The sequence below is a fragment of the Miscanthus floridulus genome, chromosome 16 (genome assembly GCF_019320115.1).
Source record: "Miscanthus floridulus cultivar M001 chromosome 16, ASM1932011v1, whole genome shotgun sequence".
NCBI classification, from domain to species: domain Eukaryota; kingdom Viridiplantae; phylum Streptophyta; class Magnoliopsida; order Poales; family Poaceae; genus Miscanthus; species Miscanthus floridulus.
In genome coordinates, this window is record NC_089595.1 from 114356717 (window position 1) to 114368030 (window position 11314).

At 46.1% G+C, this 11314-nt stretch overlaps 1 pseudogene; it reads right to left on the reverse strand.

Moving 5' to 3' along the window:
- Window positions 1-10332: 10332 nt before the first annotated feature.
- LOC136511329 (F-box/LRR-repeat protein 13-like) lies at window positions 10333-11059 on the reverse strand (annotated as a pseudogene).
- Window positions 11060-11314: the final 255 nt, after the last annotated feature.

Consider the following 11314-nt stretch of genomic DNA (forward strand, 5'->3'; position numbering starts at 1 on the left):
AATTGTTTCCGCATTTAAAGGTGTTAATTTTCAGAAACGCCTATTCACCCCCCTCTAGGCGGCATCCTAGGTCCTTTCAGATACTCCATTTCAGCACACAACTCTGCTGACATAGATGTTGTCTAAATTTTATTGGCATAGCTCTTTCTGCTAAGTGCATCAGCTACAACGTTTGCCCTTCCCGGGTGATAATGCACTTCCAAATCATAGTCTTTGATCAATTCCAACCAACGACGTTGTCTTAGATTCAGATCTAATTGGGTGAAGATATATTTCAAACTCTTATGATCAGTATAGATATCACTCTCATGTCCAATCAGATAATGTCTCCAGATCTTTAAAGCATGAACCATAGCTGCCAATTCCAAGTCATGAGTAGGATAATTCAACTCATGCTTCCTTAGTTGTCTAGATGCATATGCAACCACTCTTCCTTCTTGCATAAGCACACATCCAAGACCCAAACAGGATGCATCACAATATATAGAGAAGTTTTTGTTTAAATCGGGCAAAATTAATACTAGAGCTGTAGTCAATCTCTTCTTTAGCTCTTCAAAGTTTGCCTGGCATTTATCCAACCATACATACTTAACATTCTTTTCCAACAAAGCTGTCATAGGCTTGGCTAGCTTGGAAAAGCCTTCAATGAACCTTCGGTAATAACCAGCCAATCCCAAAAAGCTATGAATCTCACTTACAGTAGTTGGTGGTTTCCAATTCAGTACATCTTGCACTTTGCCTGGATCCACTGCTATTCCACCATTGGAGACAACATGACCCAGAAAAGAGACTTCCTTTAACCAAAACTCACACTTGCTCCGCTTAGCGTACAACTTATGCTCTCTAAGCTTTTGCAAGACCATCCTTATGTGTTCCGCATGTTCTTCTTCAGTCTTGGAGAATATTAGTATGTCATCTATGAATACTACCACAAATTTATCCAGAAACTCCATGAACACCTTATTCATCAAATACATGAAGTATGCAGGTACATTGGTCAATCCAAAAGATATAACAGTGTACTCATACAATCCATACCGTGTAGTGAATGTTGTCTTGGGTATATCCGAGTTCCGAATCTTAAGCTGATGATAACCAGATCGGAGATCAATCTTGGAGAACACATGAGCTCCTCTCAACTGATCAAACAAATCATCTATCCTAAGCAAAGGGTATTTATTCTTGATGGTAACCTCATTAAGTGAGCGGTAATCCACACACATCCATTGACTACCATCCTTCTTATCCACAAAGATCACAGGTGCCCCCCACGGGGAAGAACTGGGGCGTATGAAACCTTTTTCTTGCAACTCTTTTAGTTGTTTCTTAAGCTCTTCTAATTCATTAACTCCCATTCTATATGGATGTTTAGCTATTGGTGCAGTTCTAGGTAATAATTCAATAATGAATTCAATGTCTTGGTCAGGTGGCATACCTGGCAAGTCATCGGGGAAGACATCCAAGAATTCCTCCATGACACGATCTTGTTTATTGTCTTCACCATCTAGCTGATTCACTGTGGCTGTAGGATGAGCTTGCACTACTACTTCTACATAGATTCTATCCCCATTGAGTGATGTCACAACCACAGATTTCTCCTGACACTGAATCACTACCCGGTGTTGTTTCATCCAATCTATTCCCAGAATAAGATCAATTCCCGCTGTTCTCAACACAATAGGCTTCACCTTGAAGTCTACCCCCCCTTAAGGAAATGCTAGTTGAGGGGCTCCAATAAGAAGCGGGCATACTACCTCCTGGGAAATTCACTAGTATAGGGTTTTTCATGACACACAAAGGTATGCTATGCATTCTAACAAAAGCTTGGGAGATAAAAGAATGCGAAGCACCAGAATCAAAAAGTACGGTAGCAGAAACAGAGTTGACACTGAACGTACCCAACATGACCTCAGGCGTCTCCTGAGCTACATTAGATGACACATAGTTCACCTTCGCTGTGAGAGGTGGTCGGGCGTTGAACTTCTGATTATTGGTCTGGTTCTGAGGTGCTTGTTGGTTCTGCTTCTTAGGACACTGATGAGCATAGTGCCCTACTTCTCCACATCGGTAACAGGCATTGGGATTGTTGGGTGCACCACTCTTCACAGGAGCATTGTTAGGCACTCCCTGGCGTGTTGCAGGATTGCTAGTCTGTTGCGGGGGACACTGATTTCCAAACTGTTGCTGATACTGAGGGCGTTGTTGGAACTGGTTCCTCTGAGGATGCTGACCACGGTTTCCCTGATGAGTTAGCCCTTGATTCCTCTGCTGGAAACCTTGCTGGGGATAAGCACGTGGGCGAGTGTTGCTTCCAGAAGCTTGCCCTTGGAGCCTTCTCTTCTTAGCTTCCATCTCCTTGCGCTTATCATCAATCACGATTGCGCGATTCACCAAAGACTGGAAGTTAGGATAAGTATTAGACATCAGCTGGAGCTGTAGTCCATCATAGAGTCCCTTGAGGAAACGGCGTTGCTTATCCTTGTCATCTGCCACATCATTAGGAGCGTAGCAAGATAGTTGTGCGAACTTGTCCCGATATTCCGCCACAGTCATTGATCCTTGCTTGAGAGATTTGAATTCTTCCTGCTTTAGTTCCACTAGTCTATCAGGAATATGGTATGATCGGAAACTATCCTTGAATTCCTGCCAAGTGATAGCAGGAGCATTGTTGGGACGTCCAAACTGGAATGATTCCCACCAATCCTGAGCAGCTCCTTGGAGTTGTCCAGAAGCGTACAACACCTTCTCAAGGTCGTTGCATTGTGCTATGTTCAGTTGTTTCTCCACAGCACGCAACCAATCATCGGCCTCCATAGGGTCTGTGGCATGGGTGAACACCGGTGGACGACCTTTCATAAACTCTCCACGCTTATCTCTAACCTGGACAGGCAGTGGCCCTCTTGTAGGTTCATTGTCCAAGCGCTGTATCATAGCTTGCATCAGCTGCGCTTGCATTCCCAATATCTGTTCCATGGTCACAGGTGGCGGTGGTGGTGAATTTATGAGAGCATCACGCCCACGACCACGGCCTCTACCTCTTCCTTCTCTTGCGGTCATCTGTTTTCCAACAAATGTGCAAAATTTAGAGATTTTTTTTCCAATTATAGAGAGCTTACAAAAGATAAGAAACAATGCTGAGAATTTCTGGACAAGGTTCAAATTCAGCAGTCTAGTAAAACTATCATAACTCGAGTTTCAGAGATCCAACAGAGGTGCACCAAGATTCGTTAGAAAGCTTAGGACATCAGCTACAACTTTCATTTAGACCACTTTTACAGATTCGAACTCACACATAGTCAAAAATAGAGTTAAACCGAAACTGTTCTGAGTTCCAGACAGCGCAGGAACATCAACTTGTGTCAGCTAGATCTCCCAAACCTGAACAGCTATTGACGTGATTCCAAGGACACTTGAAAGATACAGAGGTCTAGTTATTTCCACAAAAATTTCAGAATTTTTATCATCCCAAATTTCGAGATACCAGATAAAGAACACAGACTGCTCCAGAAATCAGCATAGTAGAGATAAGATAAAACGAAACATTTGCATTAAGATTTCATTCTAAACTAAAAGCTCCAATCTAAGGAAGTTGTGGACATGCCCACAAACTCCCAGCAATCAAGCAAAATACCAAATCAACCAAGTTCACCAATTAAACATCTAATCAACCAAGTTCACAAGACCAATAAGACTAATTAAGAACACGAATCTATCGACGTGGTAATCTAGATCAAGGCACCTAACACCTATGGAGCGGTGTCAATCATGGTGAAAGAACGGCGCTTCTTCTTGTAGATGGAAGGCTGTCCCAGTTGTGCTCGAAGTTCATCCACTTGTTTCTGAAGACGTCTCTACGCCCTCTGAGATGCACGCAGTTCTCCTTTGACTTCATCATCCACTCCCTGCATAGCGTGGACATGCTGCACCATTGCCTCCAGAGTTGGGTCATTCTCTGGTGGAGCCAAAACCTGCCAAATACCCTCATGATCATTTTGAGGAAGGAACCTGAAGCGATCCTCCCTCATGGCCTCGAAACGATGACCATGGTAGTGGATGTAGGCATTCTGTGCTGCATCCTCCATGCCATCCAAAGCATGGGCTCTCCTGGCAGGGGCACTGTGGACAGTCTCCACCTCATGTCCATTAATGATATCATTCCATGCGGTGACCACCAACTCTACCTTCCAGAAGGTAGCCTACAGTGAATGCTTGTACTCGGCGCAGTGGTAGCTGATGGAGGCGTGCAAGTCGGGGAAGTAGTTGTCCAGCACGTGGGTGAGGAGAGTGTGGTAGTAGGCTGTCTCTGGAGCTGGCTTGAAGTAGTACTTGCACTTCCAACCAATCTCCTTGTCCTCCACGTGGGCAGCTGGGGAGGGTGCAGGTGTAGGGGAAGTAGCCGTCGACTCCTCAGGTGTAGCTACCACAGGGTAGACAGGCACGGCGACTGGTGTAGGAGTAGGTGCAGGCGTCGATGTAGCCATCTCCTCGTCGTCGGAGATGATCACAATCTCCATCTCCACCGGTGGGGCACGCGGGTAAACATGGCACGATAGCCAGCGGTGCTGAGTCGAGCAGTCTTCGGATTATGAGACATCTATAGATTTAAAGTGAGATGAAATTAGAATCAACAATTTTAAATAATAGATTAAGGTATGAAAAGCATAAATGTTTTAATAAAATAACAAGAATAAGTCAGTAAGCAAGAAACCAGAGGAGCAAAGATGCTAAAACGACCATTTTCTAACTAGGCTTGCGTCCTATAGTCAACACGGCTCTAATACCAATTTGTCACACCCAATTTTAGGGATAAAATTAAATGCACAAAACTCGTGTGTGCCCAGAAATCAATCACACACACAAGCTGACAAATTACATATAGTATCATCACGGTGTCTCATACATCAGAGTTATAATAAAACTTAGTCTTATACAACACAGCGGAATAATAAAAAGATAATAAAACTCTCGTGGCCGTCATCACAGGGAAGGTCAACTGGTTGACCACAAGCCTAATAATCCTCCGGGAAATCCTTATACCCGTTGCCATCTGTTACCCATCCGGGATTTTTATCCAAGTAAAGAAAATAAACAAGTGTAAGTACATTTCGTACTTAGCAAGCTAACATGGGGTTTCAAAACTCAAAAAGGATAGACTCTGGTTTACTGTAGTTAGCATTTTTAATAGGTCAAGCTTTTATTCTCAATTATTATCAAGTTATGCTTAAGCTCCCATTTAATTCCCATAAGAACAATATCGGGGTCAGGTGTGCCATATGTCATCACTGAACAACTTTAAATGATCATCAATAATTAATCGGTTATTCTGTGAGTTTTCCGGGCCACTCGTAATCGTGAGCACGGCTGTTATAACAATTTGTTACCCTCTGCAGAGGTGGTGCACATTCACCGCGAGTCGTGATCCCCATATGCCCGGGTTAATTACTTCCATGCACTACCAAGGTGAGCGGGCAGGGTACACTATGAAGCCATTTCATAGGTTTTCCTAACAAGTTAGGGCCGCTTGGTTTCCTTGGCAGGCAGATGTAGGGACCCCCCTTTCCTATGGCACAAATCCATCGCGGCTATACTCATAGGAACAGAGGCAGCCCTATACCCAAAGTGGCAAGCCCCATTTGCGCCAAAAAGGTAACCTCTAACTAGTTAGGAAAGATCCTATTACTGAGCTAAAGTCAGAGCTATATGACTCTCCCGGTTGCACTGTCAGTCCCAGCTTTTGCCGACAGATAAGTCCTTATGGAGGGCCGAGAGCAACATGAACAAAGGTCATTTGCACTTTTGCCCTATGGAACAGTTGTTATAAATCATGTTACTCACTTTGTTCCATAGTATCATTCATCAACATGTATATCAAGTTCAGTTAGAGCACTAGCAATCTATCCATATGCATTTAACCCATAGGAGACAAGGAATAGGATAACAATCACTAGGATGTCCTTACGAGTATCAAAATTTAGACACATGCAAATGAGTAATTGATTAAAGTGAAATAGGACATCAAGGAAGGCCCATGTTATACTTGCCTTGGTTCACAAACTCATGCTGGTCCTGCTGGTCGTCGAAGAGTTCTTGGTCTCCAACATTTTCCTCACCGTCTGAACACGACCAACACGGCAACATACAACATTCCAAAAGCATTCATGCAAAGCAAATATTCCTATCATTAGAACAGTACACCAACAGTATTGAAATCAAGATAAAATGTTTGTAAAACTAATCTATGTTTCGCTACGATCACGTCAACGCGAAGTTCACGAAAAACAGAGCTAAAATGCGAAAGTTATGATTAAAACGGGTTTTCCTATAGCCCTATATTTAATTAAATCTAATCATGAAATTAAAATATTCCAAACTTGACTAACAGTAGCTCCAACATGTAGCTTATGAAATTACGAAGCTAACGCGATTTGAATGGATCAATTCGGAGCTAAAACGACAATTTTATAAGCAAAACAGTTCGAATGGCATTTTTGTAAATACTGAAAGCGTACTTTTGATTTAAGCCGTGGAGTTTACGCTTTCTAATCGAGATTGCGCATTCGGAGAAATACGTTTTGGACTGCGGGTTCTATTACGCGAAAACAGAGGGGCTCTTTAGCATATCTACCCGTGAAGGGGTATCGGCCAACGATGGCCGTCGGATTAGAAATGGACGGTCAGCAACGGATCTGGGGGAAGAGAAGAAATCCGGCCAAGCACAGTAACTCCGGCGGTGGCGCTCCATTGCCGGCGACAAGAAACACGTCGGCAAGCTCGGTTCGGTGGCTATGGGCCACAGTTCGAAGAACCGAGGGCACCGGGAGAGAGAGGGGGAGCAGGGGAACTCGCCAAGGCCAATGAAGTGGCCGGAGAACGCGGCTGAGGCGGAGGTCGTCATGGCCGGTGGCGAAAGCTTCTTGGGCGCACGCGAAACGAGCCCAAACGGCCATGAATTAGAAAATTGAAAGCACCGGAGAAAGGATGGGAGCACAGAGAAGCTCACCGCAGGGAAAAGAGAGGACGAGGGAGGCTCGGGGACGGCGGCCACGCGGAGGCGGACGGCGGACCACGGCAATCCCCGGCGCGGCGGTTGCTCGGGCACGGGCGACGCGAGAGGGAGCGGGGAGGGGCAGCAGGGGGAGCGGGGAAGGGCTCTGCTCCCTTTTTGTAGAGGCAGGTGGCGCGGGGAGAGACGCTCCCACGTCTGGGAGTGGGCGCGGCGGTTGCGTCATGGACTGGGCGTAGGCGTGGGACGTGCGGAGGTGGGGGAAGGCTCTGACGGCCGTGGCCAAGCTGTCAGTGGCCGAGAGGGAAGGAGGCACGGCAGCAGCGGTTGCCAACCGGACTGGGCCAGCCCAACAGAGGGAAACGGGAGGAGAGGAAAGGAGGGAGGTGAGCGGGCCGCGGAAGAAAGGGCCTGCAGGCCGAAACCGAGGAAGGGAGTGGAGAGAAAGAAATTTCCTTTTTCTTTTTATAAATAAATTTTTCAAATCTCATTTTCAAGGTAAATTTGAATTCAATTCAAATTTTAGTCAAAGCTAATCACTACAAAAACAATGTGCAGCAGCATGAATGCCTCAACTTGTATCTATTCCTTATTATTTATTTTAATTTCACCAAAAATATTATTTTTCCTATATTTGAATGCACACAAAATAACATAAATAAATCAAATTTACTATTTTAAAACAATGTAAATTTTAGGGTGTTACAATTTATTCTTCGACAAAAAGTTGATAAGGGCTTGATAGAAAATTTTCTATAGGATTCCAATCCTATAGAATTCCTACATTTTTCCTCTGTTTCAAAGCAGGCCATGTATAGCTGCGAGCACAAGATTGATATGTGTCCATGTGGTTCGGTTGTGATGAGTGATTGTCAACGTGACTTATGTCTTGGGTTGAGTCAGTGAACTAACCATGACGTGAGTTGGGTTGTGCAATAAATTAGAGCAAAATTAGAGTAGAAGATAACTCAAAAATAGAATGAAATAAAATACATTATTAAAAAGAACGTTATATATATAGCTTTTGAATCTAAATTAAATTCGAGCTTTGTTGAAATTTTTCTTGTGCTTAGATGTTGCTAATTGTCTAAATTAGTAAACCGATAGATATATATATATATATATATATATAGGTATATATACACTCACGTATTTCGTTTTGATAAGCATGTTGCTATATTAATTAAAGTAATGTACAAACTTATTTCTTTCTGAGTGTATCTCTATAGATAAGTATACGTTTAAACATACAATAAATATATGCATGTGTGTATGGATATTAGTGATAAAGAAATAATGACATATTTGTAATTACATAATTATTTATATATTTTGATAAAAGAAAAAAAAAAGAAAATGGTAAAACACACGCACGTACACAACGCACTCATGGACGCCTGTGCATGCCTAACCTCATCACTGTCTTGCTGTGCGCTGGCCTCGTTGCCAGTCTCGTCTCTGTGGCCGTGCAATCAACGTCGCTTCTCGGCAGGCTGTCCCGCTGCCGCTACCACGTCCGTCTCCTCGCCGTGCCCATCGAGCCGAGTACCATCAATACGCATGGCCGCAGTGACATCGTCGTTGGTGATCGTGGCGCGTTCCTCGCCTCTTGATCCATCTACCCCATCGTGCATCCGTGCCGCTTAGCAGTCGTGGCGTAGTGGCCGTCGGTTTCGGCTCCTGGGGCGACAAGACACCTCACTGTCGTCGTGACCGCTAGACGACGGTGGTGAGTCCCCGCTCGGAATCAATCATCCGATTTACTCGCGTCGCGCTGCGCTGTCGAGCCGATTGCGTGCTCTTTCTCTCTCTGCTTGGCTCCTATGTAGCCCGTCGTCGGCTCTTTTTCCCCCGCGAGCACGCGCAAGCCCACTGCGTTGCTCCTCCGCACATAGCATCGACACCCCTTCTCTTCCTCCCCGCGTCGCGCACCCTCGCATCGCCTGCCTGGCTTGGCCAGCGCTGGGCCACGATCGCCACCACCGGCAAGCAGCCGCCACTGTCACCATCTTCCCCTGCCAACGCCGCCGTCTATGCTTCTCCTTAGTCATCATTGGAGGGGGGTTAGGGGGAGGTGGAACCCACCGCTCGAAGTGCTCTCATAGATGTCGCCCTCTCCACCAATCATCGAAAATGAGATACCTAGAGTCAAACTTGTCTGCACCGTCGATCCACTGAAAGAAAAAAGCATCTCTCATGTCCTACACTATAAAAATTCAACAAAATATTAGTAACCTAATAATACAAATGAAGAAGAAAAATATACGGAAACAATTACTTACATTAAAACGACTGCATGTGTAGAAGCAACGAACCGTTGTGTCTGGATGTCTCGATTGAAACACATCGGTCGGACGACCACAGTCACAGTTAGGGACAGGGAGTTTCGGAGAGACGGGGCATCTTTGCTAGACTCGTCGGGGTACAATTCTTTAGGATGATCCCGTTTTCGCCATAACTGCTCTCGAAACATGTCTTCCATCTAATAAAATAGTTCAAATTAAACATCAATCAAAACAACGTAAATTAATGTAAAATATAATCACCATTCATAATTTTTCTCTTAAACTTAGCTCTCATTCATAATATACTATCCACCATTCAAACGAAAATAAAACGTGTGTCATTACCTTGCACGAGGACGAGGAGGGAGGGAGGTGGCCGGGGAATGGAAGGGAAGGGAGGGAGGGAGACGGCAATGGAGGGTCGGGCGGGGGTCGGGTTGTCGGCGTTCGTGGCGTGGCGACCGGCGTGCTCGGCAGCGGGACTGGCAGCGGGGGTTTTATTCGGCTCTGCCGCGCCATGGATCAGGACGCGGCAGGCCCTGCCCGTCAGCGGTCAGTGATTCCGGTCGCCGCCACGTCTGCCCTCTGCCACGCTGCCATGCATGGCGCGACACAGGCATTTGGCCGTGTCAGGACAATAGACGTGGCCAAAAATGTTAGTTTAAAAAAACAACCATATTAGATTTAAAATTAGTTTTAAAAAGTGTTAAAATTAAAAAAAAAATCGCCACAGTCCGTGTCTGAATGGATTCTTACACTATCTCCAACAAGGAGACCTAAACCCAAAATAGGTAGTGAGAGACCTAAAATCAGCCTCTAACAGAGTATCTATATGGGAGACCTATTTTTGGTTGCCTGAGAGACACAACCCAAATATGGGTATCCTCTCTTTTGGAAACTCATTTGCAGAAATGATTCTCTTTTGGGTCTTGTTGTTGGAGAAGATGTCGAATAGGTATTGAACTTTTTGCCTGTAGCGCTACTCAAAGTACGAATGGGTCTTGTATTTTAGGTGATGTTGGAACTTTTTGCCTATAGCGCTACTCAAAGTACGAATGGGTCTTGTATTTTAGGTGGTGGTGTTGGAGATAGCCTTAGGCTACGGAGATTGGGCGCCTCAATCACTGACTCTGGGCGATCATCAGGGAGGAACACGTCAAACAGCCTCAAGGCATGAAACAAGGGTGACCGACGAACGATAGCTTCCAATTGCTTCTCCCCATTGGCTGGGAAGCGAACAGAGCTTAGGTCTAGCTCCTGGAGCGCGGGGAAGCCGGCGAATCCAACGGGGAGGGGTGGGATGTCGCAGCGTTGCTGCCACAGGGAAACGAGATCACCGAAGGAGAAGATGGAGGAGTGGAGGTTGAAGTAGAAGACTGATCTGAGTCGGCCCGACATGTGGATGGACTCGACGCTGCAGCGGGAGAGCACGACGAGCCAGTCGTCGATGCGGCCAGCAGACGCGTCGTCCACGCAGATGTTGAAGAGGGAGACCCAGGGGCCGATGTAGGGGAGGAGGACGCTATCGACGACCGAGGGGTGCGTGCCAAAGGGGAAGGAAAGGGAGAGTACCGATAGCGACTTCCAGAGGTGGCGCCAGGTGCGGGAGAGCACGGAGGTCGAGGCGGACGAGGATCTCGTCCCGCAGCTCCGCCGGGAGGGAGGACAGCCAACCGACCACCTCCGCCTGCTTCGGCTCCATCACGCCTCCAGTCCCAGCCTCTCCTCCGCTTCTCCCTGAGGCAGAGGCCGCCGCCAGCGAGGGCTCCATCTCCTCCAGTTATCCAGTCCGCCACCCTCTCTCCGTGCGTCGGTGCCTCCAACGGGGTTACTAAAGGCCCATGTCTCGATGAGCGGAAAGTAATTATTGTAGCCTAAAGGCCCAGGATCGGCCCATACTGACGGCCCGTTTCGTCTTGTCTCACCTCCGCTTGATCTGAGCTGTCCACCTCTTCCGAACAGGCGAGGCTTCCTCCCCGGTAAGGTATGGTATAAGTAGGGATGAAAACGGAACGGATATCACCGA